The sequence below is a fragment of the Ambystoma mexicanum genome, chromosome 2q (assembly GCF_040938575.1).
Source record: "Ambystoma mexicanum isolate Mex_15411 chromosome 2q, UKY_AmexF1_1, whole genome shotgun sequence".
Taxonomy (NCBI): domain Eukaryota; kingdom Metazoa; phylum Chordata; class Amphibia; order Caudata; family Ambystomatidae; genus Ambystoma; species Ambystoma mexicanum.
In genome coordinates, this window is record NC_090924.1 from 993,292,872 (window position 1) to 993,312,806 (window position 19,935).

Genomic DNA, 19,935 nt, shown 5'->3' on the forward strand with positions numbered 1-19,935 from the left:
ACTAATTCCTTATAGATTTTCCATAATCGCGATTCACTCACGCAGAAAGGTTGCTGCGAATTGCAATTTGGCTCAATTTCATTTTCTGTCAAAAATAGCTGTTTCTTGTTTTCAACTTCTGAATTCCGTTTTCAATCTGATAATCATTCATGGATCATTGCTAGTGTTGACCTGTACCAATCCAAAGTAATTCTCACTAGTGCTGAATATCCTTTAGTGAATTAAAATCATTTTAGCCGATTTTCCCATGCATTTCAATCACATTCAAAAGTATTTTTGCCTGTTTTAAAATCAGACCTGTTCTCTCTAAGCTAGCTGAGGGAACTGGGATTGAACTGCATTATTGATTGTATTCTTGAAACCTGTGTGCCCTCATTTCCATCTCTTCATACTGCTTAGTGGGGGAAGTGAGTAGTCACCGGGGAAAAAATGATTATCTTGTCTTTTGATTGAAACCATATCAAGTTTATTTCTGTGTTGCATTTTTCCCATTATTGCATTTCCTTGAATCATGTAAAGTATTCTCTGCTACCTTATCCTTCCTATTCCTACTCCTAACTGATTAAAGAGAATGTTAATTTTGTAATTTTACCCATTGTTAATTACCGTCCATATTCATACGTGTGCTATTCAGATATTATTTTGTTCATAAAAGTGTGATATATATATATTCATTCTTCTAATAAACATTTTAATTTGCAAAGCAAACCTACTTCTTGCCTCAGTGAGGTCAGGGGGATTCAAAGAGAGGGGCATTATATAAGGGTTCATCATCCAGATTTAAAGAACTTTGACATAAACATATATAAATAAAGGCTTCCATTGGGCATCCCATCCTATGCATTGACTTAGTTGGAGTGCTGGATTGAAGTCACTTACAGTTCCATTGAGAGCAATCCATTGTGCCTAGAATCCTATATGGTATGTGCCTTGGTCCTTGTCCTTAAAAACCGATTTCCAATTTTTACACCTAATCCCCTTCCTTAGCTACATATCATTACAAATCCCACTTAAAACGAATTTCCATTGGCTGTGTGTATTTTTCTTTTGCATTTGCTTTCTCCCCAAAATTGATTTTCCTACCTATTTCCATGTTGCCCTGGTGTGCTGATTAGTAGTCTTTCGGCTTCCTTATCTCCTCAAACATAGCAATACGAATCTCCTTTCTAGCTGTCCCTATCAGTTGTGAGTGACCGTGCGAGTAATCATCCAAATCCGATTCTGCCGTTTTGCTCTAAAATCGGATTTTCATTTTATTTTCTGACTTCCCATCTTGGGGTGGTGGGGTTTATTTGAAATCTGATTTTTCTCTCTTTATCCTTACTCCTTGCCACTGCCTTCCATCCAAAGGGAATTAAGTTAGCTGATGTTTGGGGATGAGTGTTGCAGGGGGAGTGTTTAACTTTAGTGCTATTCTTTGCTTTAAAACCATTTTTCCTGTTTTGGCATTAAAGATCCATGTGAACTGTGTTAGGATTTTGCCATTGTTCTGTAGGAATCATTTCATTTGTGTTGCCACAACATTGGTGGTTGTTGTAAAGTTGTATTTTGAATATTTTTCCTTTTACATTAAATATTAAATTAATAAATATTTTTTTGATACACACCGGCCTGGTTCCTAGTCCATTGTGACACAGGGTGTTCGGGAAGGTGGGTGCAAGACTTTGGAGGCCTACTCAAAATGAATCTGTGGTTTATTGAACCACGTTCATTGTTGGTTAAGGAGTCCCTTTCTGGAGTGCATCGTGTTATAAAACCGTGACAATAACTATAGAAGTACTAGCCCAGAAAGCTCACTGGCTGACGCACCTTGCACTCTGCCATACGAGAGGTCAGTTTGAGGGTCGAACAGCATCTTTGGTATGGGTAACCGAGAAGACAGCTCCAGAAGAAGATGATTATGTGCAAGATTTGAAGACAAGAGAGAGATCCCAGACCAGAGATCATGTGATAAGATATGACCAGCCTGGAATTAATGTAGCAGGAATCCGATGGGGAATAAACAAAAAGCTTGATTGTCATGGAAAGAATTATGAAGAAACAAAGAGATGCAAGTAGAGAGGCCAGCTGAAAATCAAGGGACCATTACTTTCTCCAGATGGATGGGAGGAAGGCCTGATTGTGTGTAAGGCACCAGCACTTACAGGATACTATGATCCCATTGTAAATACTGCAGAGAATGAATGCAAGCAGCGGTGGCCAAAAATTGCAAAGTTGCTGACATGGGTTGACGACAAAGGAGGCCCAGTGCAGATTGTGCCTCTGGCTAGTGCAGAGCTATGTTTCAGAAACAATGGCACAAGAAAAGTTGGAATGAAACAGCAGAGCAGCCGAATTTATGATGTACCAGGAATGATGGATGGACAGTAGTGATAATGGACCACTATTGGCCATGCAGATCCAATGCTTATGTGAAGTTTCCCAAGGACTGGGCAGGGCTGTGTTCTAAAGTGATTGTACATGTTCCAGCATTGGTGATTCCAAAGAGTGACCTAAACATTGGGGAGTTCCTAAAAGCAGATACCCACCTGAGAAAGAAGAGATCAGTTGAATTTCTCAATCAAACAAAGAGGGAGAACTACTTTTCAGCTAAATCGATAGTAGCCTTTGATTCTATTCCGTATGAACACAGGTTGTTCAGTCAGGCTTCAGCAGTATTCGCAACAATCTTCATGCCAGGGATCCAGATGATAGCAAATACCAAAATAGTTACAGATTACCAGATGGGAGCTCCTGCAGATAATCAACAATACCATAAAGGGATTCAACGCAATCACGGAAAAACTGTGATCCATAAGACTGATCACTCTTCAGAATAATTATGTCCTGGACATGATTATAGATATGGATGGAGGTGTTTGTGCCAAAATCGGAGAATCATGTTGCACATTCATACCTTCTCACGATGACGACAATGGGACCTAGACCGAGGCCATAACGAAGCTGATGAACTTGCACATCAAGATGGAAGACGAAGTAAAAGTGCAGATGACAGCTGGTTTGCATAAATCTTCTCATGGGTTCCACAATGGATGGCGAATAACTTCAAGTTCCTCTGAGCATTTTTGGTGATGATCATGTTTGGATTCTGTGTGAGAATAATACTAATCACACAGTGCAAGAAGACAGAAAAGAAAGCAGTAGGAATGAACATCATGATCGATGTCGAGTCAGGGTTTGGACCCAAAGAGCTGACAGATGAAGAAATCAGAAAGTATATAGAAGCCAGTATTCTAGCACCTGAGAGAACGAAGTTCCTGTATCCAAGAAACCACAAGAAGTATGTTGGAAGATGGATCTACTGCAGCCCGAATACACAATGTAGTCTCATGACCTGGAGTGTAGATGAACATGTCAAATCAGCAGGATTTCTGAAAGGAGTAATGAAGATATGGGCGCCGAAGAAGCATTTTTTCAGACAAGGATGTCTAGGTTTGAAGACTGATGGCAGAGTGGTCAATAAATCAACCAGAGAGGGTAAAGTGTAGAGGAGGAGCCAAATGCCTCTACCGGAAGTCCCACCCCCATTCTTCCTATATGTTGGAAACTAGAAATTGTGACATGCACAATGCCAATAATGGTCCCTATATCGTGAAAAATCCTTGAAAAAAGGGATCCATTGAGAAAGCCCTATATGATGTACCCGCAGAGAAAGGAGGTTCCGGAAGAAGTGTGAAGATTAATTAAAGAGAAGCAATTTTATAATTGTACAGATGCTGAAAGGCTAGTAGACGAAGTAATCACAAGCCTGGCTATACGGTAGTGAATAGACTGCAAGCAGTGCTGCCATTACACATATATTTGTATAGAATCTGGATGTTCCACGTTGTGTTTTTAGCAAACTAGGACCCCATGAACAGAAGGGCCGAAAGTGTGGCACAGTAGAAGAAAACAGCTGACGATGAGTGAAGATTTGACAAAGGTTGTCTTGCCCAGTGTCAATGGTTGGGGCAGCCAAGAAACTGGTTATCTATTTGAGAAGATACAATGAACGTGAGAAGCCAGGCGAGCTCCTGTTGAGGTGTAATAGAAAAACACTGGAAGTGCCATGTTTTATTCATTTAAAAGTGTTAAATATGAATGAAAGAGCTCCAACACAGTCTCCTGTCACATGGTCGAGATGAAAATAGACTTTGGGCAAGCTACATCGAATTTTGAAGATAAGACCATGTTCACACTCCCTTCTATTCTCAGGCACAGATATACTTTGCAAGGCTGAGCTCAAAGACAATTAGAATGGCAGACAGCAGGAGTGATGATAGATGATGGGCTAATTGGGTGGGGAGGCATAGTCAAGTCCAACCCCCAAGCATCTGGGGGCCAACTTGCGTGCTGATAGCGAGTGGAATATTCCAGAAGGGTGCAAGCATGCCAACCAATCGTAGGGGGCCACATACCAAAGAGCCCTATAGTTTGAAAGCCAATGAAATGTTGTGTATTTCATGACGGCAAAGATGACTTGCACTAGGGGTGGGCATAGCTGTCCACCTGACCTTAAAGACCCAATCACAATCCTATCCCCCATAGAAAGTATACCTAGATGTTCCCCTTAAGCCTATTAAAACCCCATCTAGGTTTTCTTATTTTTCCATGTAGTATGACGTCACTGATGATGACTTTTTACTATATAAATGTAATTTTTTATGACGTGCTTTGAGAATTCACAAGAGAGATTTGAGCGAATGTACGTTGATGTCCATTGTACTCCCAGTTTTAGACAATTGCAAATAAAACAGCTATGTTTTGCCAACTTCCAGAGTCTATTTATTATTGGTGTAAGACTAAATTCTGCATCACCATCCATCCCATATAGCGCTATCTCGCTTAAAGGGCCTACGGGTTCAACTCTTACATAAAAGTAGCCACCCCTTTCATTGACTAGCTACTGGAAACATGTTTATATGGCCAACTCAGGGGCTTTGTTGAAAGAAACATCCTCCTGAATGACACACAGCATGCGTTCAAATTTTTCAGGGGTACAGAATCAGTTCTATCCTCATTCTGGGACACACTTAAAAACAATGCAGATGAACAAACAGAGCACACTCATTCTGCTGGACATCTCAGAGCTGCTTTTGACACCCTCACTCGCGACATATTCATAGTCATAACATCCTTTTAAACAGACTGGAAAGCCTTGCTATTAAAAGAACAGCTCTTCACTGGACCACATACTTCCTCATGGGCAGAAGACAAACCATGATCGTGACTCTCTACACATCTTAACCACATGCCCTGACCTGCAGAGTATCCCAAGGGCCCAGTGACTGACCTTGTCTTTTCAACATTTGCATGACACCCCTACAGAACCTCATCCTCCACTACATCTACGCAGATGGCTGTTATATGTTCCCCTAATTTTGTACACCTTACATGGTCATTGGTACCTGATATAAAACGGTATTTATTTCAGTAAACTGATTTCAATAAACTTGTTATTATCAGGGCAGCACATATGGGTATACACAATCTTACAACTCTGATATATAAATATGTAATGATTGTGTTACAAATTATGCATGTAAACATGTTGTGTTCTAATGCTTCTTTCAAATATGCATTTGCTATTGTTGACATCCCTTTAACAGATCATAACAAACATATTTGTGTAGTCTCCCAGGAGACATGGAATCGTTGTAGTGTTCCAAACCAATGTAACTAGGGGTGTGTACAAAGCCCCTGATGCCAGATACTCATTTGCAGCAGGAGGGCCTCTTTCTGGAATGGAATTAAACAACTTTTAAGAAACTTACCTAGTATCCTGTAGTCCCTCACTTCAAAATGGTGAAGAGCTAAAGGAAGAAACCCAGGAGGCCCTGTAGTGTTCATTCTGCTGTTTCTCATATGCCTTTCACCTTCTGGACATGTCCCTTGTTTTTATTCACTGGTCCGTTTCTGCTCCATGATAAAGTTTGCCCCTGATTTTCGAGAGTACCTTTCCTGTGCCCATGGGCATTCCGGTGCTCACACCACGATTGGCTCCTTCATCTCTCACTCCTCCTGTGGCCCACCGCTGCCTTGCTTCCTCTGCACTTCGTTTCCACAGAGTGCTCTGACGGATATTGGCTCCCGTGGTGTCCCTCCCCTTCTTCCCCAGTTGTTTGGGCTGGTCGCTGAGGGACCTCCGACCGAGCTGCTCGGTATCTTCTCCGAGTCACGGTCGCTCTGCCTTGCATCTTCAAGGAAAGGACCCAGCTACCACACTTCACCTGACCTCCTCTATATCACTGTGCCAATACACGGCCAAACGGGAGTGTCATTGCCATCCACCTCAACTTCAACTGGGAGTGTTGTTGTCATCTGCCTCAACTTCTTTCTAATCCACCTCCCGTGCCTTCCCACTAGATGCTCCCAACGCTTCAGGACTCCCAACTCGCACAAACTTAAATACTCACATTTCAAATTGTCTAAATTTGGTGGATGCAACTTTTCACTTCAGGCATCCAGGGAATGGAATGCCACCCTAATCAAAATATGTTCTATCTTTTCGCAGGTTTGCTTTAAAAAAGCAGTCAAAACACACATTTTGGCTAGCCCTCCTTACTATGCATCACTCTCCTGCTCCTGTACTTTGTATCTCGCTATCTGTGTGTTATGTGTGTGCGCCTTGAGGCTTATGGGCATTTAGCACGTTAGAAGAATTAAATAAAAAAATAAAATAATCGTGCTGCATTCCTGTGTCTCGCGGCCACTCCAGTGTGCTTCACCCACCGAACTGGTAGGATTACACATTCTGGGATGCTCTGCAGGTCTCCAAAGGCCTCTCCTTAACACTTTTGCTTAGCTATATAAAAATAAGGAGAGTGCTTCCTTTCATTTTATTGTACAACACCAACCCCCAAAGGTGGATGTTTCAATGGCACTTTGTATTCATTTAGAAAACCCCTCAACAGTTTAACCTCACTGTCCATCACATTTGCATAACAACCCCGCCTGAAGCAGTCCTTGGCTCGCCTTTGTTTTTTTTTCCCTACTTCAACAGGTTGCTCAGGTGTTTTGTATAACTTTATATTATCAAAGAGGGTCCTTTTTCATTTGTCATACGTCTTCAATACATAATGCTATTTATTGGTGCAGTTCTTTTGGTGACATTAACTCTGTTATCCACAGCCAAATTTAGCACACATTGCCAGATATTAACATAATTCTAATGGCCTTAATTACCAGGCCCTTTGGGAATACTGTTCACTGCTGTGTGTTCTATGCAGTGTTTACAAGCACCCCCCAACTTCACCCAACCATCTACACCACTCAATTATTTCCCACCAAATGTGTTCATTTAGCATTAAAAAAATGTCAATTCTTCCTCCTCACTTCCTACAAAGTGCTGGTGATCCCATAATTACGTGGGAACCATGGACAGTTGATTTCTTAGAATATGTCACCGCCATATATGGTCCCAACTTTAACATGGAATGGCGCAGAGTGCTCCTCATGCCTTGCATGGGCTACGAAGGAAGAAGAATATTGACAAGTCTTCTAGACTTACCTTCCTTCACTCAGGCTGCGGGAGAAGGATCCGATATACCAACCCCTTATGAAATCATTTAAAATAAACTTGATAAACTTTATGAAAAGCACATGAGCATAGTTTTGCATTGATACCACATCAACACTAGAGAACATGCACAATATGAGTTCATTGAATCATTTATACCTGCACTTAGAGAATGAGCTAATTCTTACAATTTTGGCTCATCATGCGATGAACGATGCCGTGACCAATTGATGCTTAAGATCAAAGAGATGAAAATAACAGATGAAATATGGGCAAAGGGTGATCCCTCCTTGGAAGAAGCCTTGGACATTGCCAAAGAGTTGAACATATGATGGCATGTGCCAAATAGCTTGAAACCAAGTATGTCAAAGACACCATTTGCAATATTTCCCCTCTTGAACGGAAAAAAGCATGTGAAAAAGAATTAAGTTAGTACTAAGCCTGATGATAAAAATCATCTGGTGCCAAACCCTCTTCTTCCATTAAGAGATGCTTCATGTATGGCAGCTCCTCACACTTAGCAAATAATACACCTTGCCCTGAACTCCATTCAATGTGCGGGAAATGTAGAAGAAAGGGACACTTCACCAAGTGCTGCCACAGTACAACTAAATAGTGGTCAAAGAAATGAATGGCAACCTTGAGAATGAAACCTCTGAAGGCCAATCCTCTGAAGAGAAATCCCCAAGCACCATATCGTCAGTATGTCATGTTTGAATGCAGTATTGATGAACACCACACTCAAGAGTCCTAATTAATGAAAGACCTGTCAAAATGCTTATTGACTCAGGGTCTGACTGCACAATCATTAATAACGATACGTGGCAATCTAAATGTGTTAATGTGAGTCTAAGGCCATCACATATCAGTGCAAGTGGTAACGGTGGCTCAAAAATTACAGTGGTAGGATGGTATCATGGCATTTTAAAGTGCAAGGGTAAAACCAAAAGAAATAAAGTATATGTCTCTGATAAAGGTGGTTGCCCATTACGCTAGTACCAGCATACGGACATGGGACCAACAATCAAGCCAAAAGTTCTTGGTTGTGCTGCTACCATCTCTACTTATGAGGAAACCAATGAGCATATATTCAGAGAGGAATTCAGATGTCTTAAAGGTAAATCACACTTGATCAAATTAAAAAAAGAGTCTGTACCTGTTATTGCAAAGGAAAGATATGTACCTACTGAATTGAGGGGCGAGGAATCTTAATAAATAAATAAATACATTAAGAATTACATTAAGAAAACCTTAGAAGCATCAGAAAGAAGCTCCCCCATGGTAGATGTGAGAAAACCGAATGGAAGTGCCTGTTTTTGTTTGGACCTCAGAGCACTCAATAAATGTGTAGTGGTTGATCGCTTTCCCTTGCCAAATATTGGGGAAATGGTAAGCCTCAAAGAAAGAGCTATTGTCTTCTACACACTTGATCTGGCATCAGCTGTTTGGTTTCATATCTGCTTCGATAGTCTTTCAAAGAATGATGAAAGTATTATGAAAGAGATACTAGGGACCAGATTCACAGAAGCATTTCATAATGGAGCAATCCAATTGGAAAATGCTCTGTGAATTAGGCCCTAGGTGTTTTACTATCAAATGACATTTTAGTGATGGGCTCATCCATCAAGAACCATGATTACATACTCACAATGGTATTAATGCCGGCCTCACATTACAAAAGACAAAATGTTGTTTTAGAAAGTTACAAATTGATTATCTGGGTCATCAGTCACTAGGGAAAGGTGTAGCTCCTAGAGATGGTCTGGTTTCATCAATCCTCCTAGCAAATCATCCTAATAATAGAGCTTATGCTGTTTTTTGGGTTAGTACAGTACTATTCAAAATTCATAAGAAACGTATCAGACAAATGCTTCAATATTAGAAAATTATGTAAGAAAGATAAACGTTTTGAATGGTCTACAAAGTGTTAAATGAATTTTTAAAGATCAAGAAGTCTATTGTCACAGTCAGTGCCCCCATATATTCACCATTTGACCCCAACAAAGATTATTAATTATGACTGATGTCAGCAGTACAGGAGTAGGAGCAGTATTAATGCAGTATTCTAGACATGGTGACACAATTATTGCTGTTGCCTCTAGATGTCCAGCAGTTCCCCCCTTCTCACCTGAGTTGGATCTTTGCTGGATTTCTTGGTCGATACCTTCTTCCGGACAGATCAGGTCTTGAATAAGGCTGCACGAGTCTCTTCCGACTCCAGCGTGCGTTCAAAATTCCGGGATGCAAGGATCCAGGAATCCGGGAAATTTACAGAGTGTGCTAATTAGCACACGAGTCCAGGAATCAAGAATGGAAGGAAAGGGACTAGGAATGGGGTTGGCTGGGAAAGAACCAAGGAAAACAATACCGCGAGCTACGGAGCACATGTCTGCTCGCTACTTCGCAATAGCATTGAGAAGCGCAGAGCCGCGGGAGGCGTGGTCTATTAATAGAACATGCTACGTCCAACGTGTAGAGCGAGAAAGGTGTTTCACAGTGGACGGCCATGTTGGAAGTACAAGGGAGTGTAAGCCCCGTTGAGACAAGGACCAGAAAGTCCAAAAGGGGCGTGTTCTGTAGGTCATGACAGCATGCTTCCTCCGAAGACCCGTTCCTCTGGGTTTGCCCGGGTCTAAGGTGAAATCTTCTGAGCAGTCGAGGGGCCTTGAGATTACAACGTGGTTCCCAGGTTCTTTCACTAGGAGGATATCCTTTCCATTCAACCAGGTATTGAAGCTGACCCCGTTTATACCTAGAGTCACATATTCGGGATACTTGATATTCCAATTGGTTGTCGACCAGCAGAGGAGGAGTTCGGCAGGATTTCCGGGAGGATTGGGTGTAAGGTTTTAATAAGGATATGTGAAATACTGGGTGGATTTTCTTCCAGGAGTCTGGTAGTCTGATTCGGTATGAAACTGGATTGATAATTTCCTTGATGGGAAATGGACCATAGTACTGAGGTGCCAACTTGTTTGGCCGTAGATGTTGGGGTAGTAATTTCGAGGACAACCAGACTTGATCACCAATTGCATGAGAAGTACCTGGTCTTCTTTTGGAATCCGCATACCTCTTAGTCTGTGTTCTGGCCTTCTCTAAGTTTTCTTTGGCCTCCTGGTGTACGTTGATGAGGGTTTCTATCCAGGAGTCGACAGTAGGTACTGGTGTAGGATGAGGGAGAACAGAGGGTAGAACCGATGGATGGAAACCTTGGCTACAATAAAAGGGACTGGTCTTAAGTGCTGAATGATCGGAATTGTTGTAGGCAAATTCAGCCACGGGTATCACGAGCGACCAGTCATCCTGAACCTGGGTGGCGAAACATCGAAGATACTGCTCCAGGGTCTGATTAGCATGTTCTGTGGCCCCGTTGGTTTGGGGATGATAACAAGGTAAGAGGGCGCGTTAGATTGCCAAAATGCGACAGAGATGTTTCCAGAATTGAGAGACGTATTGAGGTTCTCGATCAGATATGATCTTGGAAGAAAGTCCATGCAAACGGAATATGTGTTCCAGGAAAATTCCAGCGAGCTCGGACGAGGATGGTAGCTTACACAGGGGTGTAAAATGAGCCATATGAGTGAACAAGTCTATGGTAACCATGATGGTCGTGTATCCTCGGGAAGGTGGTAATTCCACAATGAAGTCTGTAGCAATGAATTCCCATGGCCTTGTTGACAGTGTAGGTTGCAGTAGAAGACCCGCCGGTCTCTTGTTATCATGTTTATTTTGACTACAGATAGTACAAGCTTTGATGTACTGCTGTACATCGGTCTTCAATCCAGGCCACCAAAACTGTCTTTGTATGAGACGGAGGGTGTTGGTTATGCCACGATATCTGGAGTGAAGGGTATCATGACAGAAGATTATTATTCTTTGCTGTAATTTCTGTGTAGGAATGACCAGTGCATTGTCCTTGAGTAAATATTCTTCCTTAATTCTTAGGTTCCATGGATTCTTCCTTGAAATATCCTTCCAGAGGTCAGAGGACTGGGTTTGCACTCGAATTTCTTCCAGGAGGTTGACTGCTTGAGCTACAAAGATCGTGTGGGGAAACATCTTAGGATAGGCCTTATCTTCAGTAGTTACATAGTCAGGACATCGAGATAAGGCGTCAGCAATCAGGTTTTGTGATCCGGGAACATGAGTGATGTGGAACTGGTACTGGGCAAAGAAGTAGGCCCAACGCGCCTGAAGACTGTTCCTACACTCCAATGGCTGTAGAATTTGAAGAATACGATGGTCCGTGCGGACCTGAACTGGATATCTAGCACCCAGGAGTAGATGTCGCCATTCAGTGAAGGTTTGGCGGATGGCTAACAGTTCCTTTTCCAGGACGAATTAATGTGTCTCAATGGGAGTCAGGGTTCGTGAAAGGCAAGCAATGGGGTGTTCCAGTTTATCCTCAAGTTCCTGTTTCAAGACCGCTCCTACGGCATAGTTAGAGGCATCCATTTCCACCAGGAATGGCCGATTTATGTCGGGCTGGGCCAAGATGGGGCTTGCATGAACTCTGTCTTTAAACGTTGGAATGTCTTATCTTGCGGTGTAGACCAGATAAAGGGGGTGTCTCTCTTCAAGAGAGCAACGATCGGCTGAAGGATCTCGGAAAAGGTAGAAATGAACTTCCGGTAGAAATTGGCAAGCCCCAGGAAGGATTGAACTTGTTTCACTGACGTGGGAGTGGGCCATGCCAATATGGCCTTTACCTTTGAAGGGTCCATGCCAATTCCTTCTGGGCTAAGGATGAATCTTAGGTATTGAACAGAAGTAACGTGACGCAAGCATTTTTCGGGTTTGGCTAAAGGTTTGTGTTCTCAGAGTCATTGTAATACTGCCTTTACATGTTCTTCATGCCTTGGAGGATCCTTGGAAAAGATCAATATGTCGCCCAGATAGACAATGACGAAGAGGAATAACATGTCAGAAAACACCCTATCCATAAAACGTTGAAAAACTGCGGGGGCATTAGCTAGTCTAAAGGGCATGACCAGATATTCATAGTGACCAAAGGGTGTTCTAAAGGCTGTTTTCCATTCGTCTCCTTCCCAGACGCGGATCAAATGATAAGCACCTCGGAGATCCAACTTCGTGAATATTACGGCGCCTCTCACAGCTTCCAAGATATCCGAGATCAGTAGCAGTGGGTACCGATCTTTGAGGGTGCATTGATTTAAGCCACGATAGTCGAGGCAAGGTCTGAGTTCCTTGGAGTCCTTCTTGGGAACAAAGAACAATGAAGCACCCGCTGGAGATTTTGAGGGTCTTATGGTGCCGTTTTCAAGGTTGGTATCCAGGTATTCTCGAAGGGCCTTTTCTCAGGTTCGGAAAGGATGAACATTCTGCCGAAGGGAATGACTGCTGAGAGATCTGTATCTATGGCACAGTCTTCAGGTTCATGAGGGGGTAAGGCCTGGACTATGGTAGTTGAAAATACATCAGCATATCCCTGATAGGCCCCTGGGACTTGCATGATATTGGAAACCATGAGTGGTGTTTGCTGGTCTCTTGATGGTTCTTTAGGGTGTGTTAAGGAGGGATCCGGGAATAGACAGTGGGTCATACAAAACTCTGAGCCTAGGAATAGGGATCCTGCTGTCCAATTGATATACGGATTGTGCTTCTGTAACCAGGGCATACCCAACACCATGGGGTAATGAGCTGACTTAATGATGTCGAATGTAATCCGTTCTTGCTGATGGTTTATAGAAAGCTGGATCTCTTTTGTCTGCAGGCTTATGGGTCCTGAAGTGAGGGGTCTTCGCTCGATTGCTTTCACTGGCTGCATGGTGCTTCGTGTCTCGTATCGAATATGATTACTAACAACCCAGTCTCGATCAATGAAAATTCCCATAGCTCTGCAGTCTACCAAGGCCAGATTGGGATAGGTCTTATTCTTGGAGGGCGACAGGAAGGCCTGTAGTATCACCAAATTGTTTTGTCCAGGAGAGTTCAAGGATGGAATTGATGTGGAGCAAACATCTCTCTCCCGAAGCTCTGCTCCATCTAGGATCGGGAGCTGGCATTTCCCGAATGCCGAGGAGGGGCTAGAGGACACTCCCTAACCAAGTGTTTGTCTGAGGCACAATACATGCACAACCCGTATGAATCCTTCTCATCCTTTCTTGCGGGGATATAGGTCCACGGAAGGCTCCTATCTGCATGGGTTCTGGTTCAGAGACTGAGCCTGGGTTTGTGTCTGTCTTGGTGGTACTCTCAAAGGACACTTTCGGAGGATTACCTCTGGATTTCTTCTTCTCTGCCTTCCTTTCCTGGATACGGAAATCTATCTGCATGGCAAGGTCCATTAGTGCCTGGAATGAGTTTGGGCGAGCCACTCTGGCCAACTCTTCCTTAATCGCCTCATTCAGTCCTCTCCTGAAAAGGGTAAAACTCGCCTCAGGGGACCAATCAGCTTCCTTGACTCATTGCTTGAATCGGGTAAAATAGGTGAGCATATCCTGGGATCCTTGCTGAAAGTCTAACAGGCGTTCCTGCGCACTATAGACCTGCTCTGGACGGTCAAACATGGTCTTAAGGGCTTGTATGAACCTATCATAGTCATCTAGGAGAGCATCGCGGTAATTAACGAGGGGCGTAGCCCAGGTTAAGGCATTTCCTGGAAGATGGGAAATTATGAACCCCACCTTAGCCCCGGGAGTCGAAAAGTAGAAATGCTTAAAAGTAAAGTGGACCAAACATGAATCCAGGAATCCGCGAAGGGTTTTTGCCGACCCATCGTATTTGTCCACTATGCCGCCCAGCAACACACTTTCTTTTGTGGCAGAATCACGGGATAGGACTAATTGCTTGAGAGTGGTGTTTTCCGCCTTTAGATTCTGCACCTCGGTTGATAGCTCTTGCATGCCACGCATCAGGTCCTGGACAGCCGCTTCCATGTCCATATCGAGTTCGGTCGGGTGGCGTCTCAAACTGTCAAGGAGTTCCCCCCTTCTCACATGAGTTTGATCTTTGCTGGATTTCTTGGTCGATGCCTTCTTCCGGACGGATCGGGTCTTGAATAAGGCTACACGAGTCTCTTTCGACTCCAGCGTGCGTTCAAAGTTCCGGGATGCAAGGATACAGGAATCCGGGAAATTTACAGAGTGCGCTACTCAGCACACAAGTCCAGGAATCAAGAAGGGAAGGAAAGGGACTAGGATGGGGTTGGCTGGGAAAGAACCAAGGAAAACAATACCGAGAGCTACGGAGCACACGTCTGGTCGCTACTTCGCAATAGCATTGAGACGTGCAGAGCCGCGGGGGCGTGGTCTATTAATAGAACACGCTACGTCCAACGTGTAGAGCGAGAAAGGTGTTTCACAGTGGACGGCCATGTTGGAAGTACAAGGGAGTGTAAGCCCGTTGAGACAAGGACCAGGAAGTCCAAAAGGGGCGTGTTCTGTAGGTCATGACACTAGAGCCCTTAAAGAGGTTAAACAAAGATATTTGGTAATAGGAAAAGGGGCACTATCTGTGTCATGGGTGGTAAAAAGGTTTAAACATTTATTTGGAGCAAAAGGTTTTTAATCATCACATACCATAAACCACTGGTTTCTTCCTTTATGCAAAAAGGCGTGGATGGAGTCTCAAGAAGAATAATGAATTGGGTAACATCCATTCAAGGACATGATTTTACCATAAAACATGTTCCAGGTAGGGAGAATATCATAACTGATTATTTGTCGTGGTATTCAGTGAGCACATGTGAAGAAGACTCAGAAGAACCTCTACAAGAGGTATTCTGGGTTTGTGGAGAATCAATAACAAAAGATGAATGGGAATGCAATTACATAAATTATATTGAACTTGAAGAGGCAAAATAATGTGTACTCAATGATTGGGCTGGTTGGGCGACCTGACAAACGTCTAGGACCATATCATAAAGTAAAAGATGAACTGTGCATTGAAGACATACATGCCATGAGAGCAGGGAGGATTATTCTTCGCAGTGGTGTAAGAGAACAACAAACTGAATTGGCTCATGAAAGCCATTTGGCGATGTCAAGAACCAAAGGTATTCTTCGGGCAGATTATTGGTGGCCAGGCTTGGATACTGAGGTTGAGATTTTAATACCAAATTACACCACTTGTTCTTCATCAGGCAAGGTACTTAAAACCTACATACAACCCCTTAAACCTATAGAAATGTCCAACACACCATGGGAGTACATTGCATTAGACATTTTAGGACCCTTACCATTGATGGGATGAAAGAAAAAGTATGTGATAGTCATAGTTGATATATACACCAAATGGGTAGAGGTGAGATCTGGATTTGAGGCAGATTCAAATGCTGTTATCAACTTTATGGTTGACATAATTCAGAAGGAGGGTATACCCAAAAACATTCTTACTGAAAATTGTGTACAGTTCACATCCATGTTCATGAAAACATTATTGAGCAGTATGGCGATTGAACATCATAAATCCACAATATACCATCCCCCTACCAATGGAATAGTGAAGAGGTTTAACAGAACGCTCATGCAAAGTATTTGCATGTCAATCCAAGGTGGTAGGAACTGGGAGGATGACACTGAAAAACTTGCATTGACGTACAGGTTAACACCTCATACCACAACCAGATTCATACCCTTCACGATATTGGGAAGAAGGAAGGCTGCCACAAATGTCTGACCCACTTTGGTTAGGTAGAATTACATTTGTTTAATGTAATGATTGAGAACTAACGAGAAAGGTGCAGAAGAAAAGTGAGGCAGCAATAGAATGGTATAATACAAAATGTAAAACTAGGTTGACAAGAATAGTACATGGTGATCAAGTGTGGGTTCGAAGACCAATAGGTGCACTTAAGGAGAAACCAAATGCAGTGGTCCATTTAGGGGAGATCCAGTCCTGGATGATGCTGCCATATTAAGTGATGGTTGAACCTGGAATAAAAACAGATTGGCAACTCGCTCAAAATAACAAGTATATAGAAGATGGGAGGTGTGTTATATGTTCCCCTAATCTTACACACCTTATATGGTCATTGGTGTCTGTTATAAAACTGTATTTATTTCAGTAAACTGCTTTCAATAAACATGTTATGATAAAGGCACCATGTATGGTTATAAACATTCTGACAACTCTGATAAATAAACAATGAATGGTTGTGTCACAAATTATGTTTATGTAGGTAAACATGTTGTGTTGTAATGCTTATGGTAAGCTTGCCGGTACCGTAGTTCACAGACTGGCAAGCTACGAGTTCTGCTCGCGGGTGCCATTACGGCCGCCAGGACGGGCCTGGCGGATGTACCGGTGCCCGCAAGCAGAATATGTCAGAATGCCCTCCCCATTCCCATTGAGCCCTATGAAGCTCAATTGGGAATGGGGAGCATTCCATGTCGGCGCCTGCGAATGGGCAATTACTGTGTCTGGCAGGGCCGTAATTACCCGGTAATTGCCCATTTGTGGGCGCCGGAAAAAATTGAAAGTTTGGTGGCAGCCTGCTGGTTTTACCGGAAAGGCTACCGCCAAACTTGTAATGAGGCCCATTGTCTTCTGGGGTCGTTATATTGATGATATCATAATAATCTGGGATGGTGATACATCAGAACTCTCCACCTTTGTTAATCACTTAAATAATAATAACTTCAACCTCAAATTTACCATTAATGAAAGTATTACTAAAATATAATTCCTGGATCTGGAACTTTACGCTGAAAATGGGAACATTCTTACAAATTTGTACACTAAACACATTGCTGGAAAAAGTATTCTACATGCTTGTAGTAACCACCGCAGGCATGTAATCGATAACATCCACTATGGGGAATTCTGAGGCTTAAAAGAAAAACGCTCAAGCAGCCTACAAAATCAATGTTGAAAAAGCCATAAGCAAATTCAGTCAATGAGGATACACTACACCCAGAAAAAACTAAGAAAAGCTGTAGCAAAAGTAGAAAATATCACAAGGGAATTACTGTTGCAAGATAAACCCAAAACCAACACACGGGTTAGTACCACAAAATTCATCACAACCTATAGCTCAGAATGGCGGACTATGCGGAAAATCCTCAACAAGTATTGGCACATTATTAAAATAGATGACAGTGTACATAAACACCTAGATGAAACCCTGCGCATATGTTACTGGAAGGCCCCAACCATCAAAAATGTGATCAGCCCTAGCCATCTAAAGCCACTAAAAATGAATGATCTAAGTAGTATGGTCAATTTGGACCCAATTATAGGGACACACAGGTGCAGGAATTGCAAACTTTGCCCACAAATAATAAACAGAATCAAAAGTGTGACCTTACCAAATGGAAAAGAAAAACAAATTCTCCAGTTTATAAAGCATAACAGTAAATTTGTGGTATATGGAATGAAATGCATCTGTGACAAACTCCTACATAGGGAGTACAATCTGAGCATTAAAGATAAGAATCTTTGAATATCTACGTGCAATAAGGAATAAAGGAATAAAGACTTGTGACTCTATGGAAACTCATTTCTGTATTGAACATCAAGACTGTTTAGCAGACCAATTGAAAATATTTAGATTGGAACAAATAAAGACATTACCCCGGGGTGGTAATAAATAACTATTATTAAGACAGAAGGAAGCAAAATGGATTTGCTTGATGGACACATGTGATAAAGGTCTGAATTGTGATAATGAGATGTATAACTGGCTTTAAAACATCTTTAACAATGTGATAATCACTGTTCTATGATCTAGAACCTTAATATCTAACAAGAGCTGTATAGTAAGGATACTGTATATATGTGCTATATCTAACAATCTAACAATGTGACAATTACTGAACTATGATTGACAGTCTAAATATTTAACAAAAGCAGTGTAGTAAGGATATTGTTTATATGTGCAATTGTAAAAGAAGGAAGTCTGGCCGAGAAATAAGTTTAATTAACACCAAACCTTTCGATAATCTCGCAAATGTAATGTATGTAATAAGCTAAACCAATTATTACTGGAGAAAGATCTATTTGATAAAATTCCAAAAATTAAAAATAAAAGGTAAAAGCATTAAACCTACTCTTATAACAAACACTAAAATAAAATATTTCGTAATTCTTTAAAAACAGTAGGGATTCTCTTCAAATAAATACTTGCTTGTATCTTTAGGAACAGCTATAATTTTTAAAAGTATTTACCCAAATGAAAGAAAAAAAATGATTGCAGTTCATGCAGATCAGATTTAAACATTGCCCAAAAATATCTGCGATTCGCTGGCATGATGTCATCATGGATGACATCATCACGGCAGCGCCAAGCGCAATAAAACCCACGAAAATGCAGTCTTGATCCATGCAATGGATCGGCTGCATCAGAATGAGGACAACTATATCCTCATTCTCTTAAAGGCTCAAGACAACAATCAACAGTATGAAACCTAATATATTACTGCATCCCATGTTAAGTTAACTTAACACTTGAAATTTAAAATGTACTAGGAGCTTAGAAGCAAAGAGAAACTTCAATTCCCCTCGTTTTGCTTTTTCTTTCTTTATGCACAGTTCTAGCCACCCTATACACCTAGAACTGAACTATAAAATATCTTCTAAGTGGACCATAAATGAAAAGGAAAGTGATGATGACAGATGCAACTAATCTAATTCAAAACTTTGTGCAAGTACAATACTCACGTATCTTAAGGTGAGTGGCTATGTTAAGCCTGTATAACAATGGATTGAAGTATCCAAGACTGGACATGTATTACCATGTGTCTTATTGACCATTATTTGCTTATGTAGAAGGAGTGCAAACACATTATACCCTTTTTGTATTTTCTTTTCACTCTATTGTCACAGATACTCTCCGATGAGCCTTCTGAATTTAAGAAGGTGAAACATGTGTAGAGAGTTATGAAATTATGGAATAAATCACATTTACAAACTATTGAAAGTGTAAATTGATCATTTTGGACCCAACTTTGGAGATACTATACTGTTATATTGAAATGCAACCATAGGAATAACCATCTGTATCAGTTTGTGCAATCAGGACAATACCATTCATAAGAAAGCACTCACTTATATTCTTACAGTCATAATGGAGGTATCTCTATGCAGACAACTGATTCAAATTCATAAGAAACTGGATTCACTAAAAAAGGAGGTTCTTTGACTGTACCGTGTTGCAAAAAAATAACAATACATATCTATATACATAAAACAAAGTTGTGTTTGTTTGTATATGTCATTGATCTTGGGGATGTAACTCCTCATGAACGGTGAGGTCTGTGTCATTAATTTTACACGGAATATTCTTTTTTTCATTGCCGAGTAATGCCACTATTTCTAGTTCGATAGGTCATCCTGTTCCTGAGATAATTAACTTTTTTTGTTTTTTCATCATTACTTTTTGTGGTGTTCCACCTGCCCTCTACAGGTCATTTGTAGAAAGTGCTCATTATCTCGCTGTCTGTGCTAAACTGGTCTTGCATTTTTTTTTCAAATTA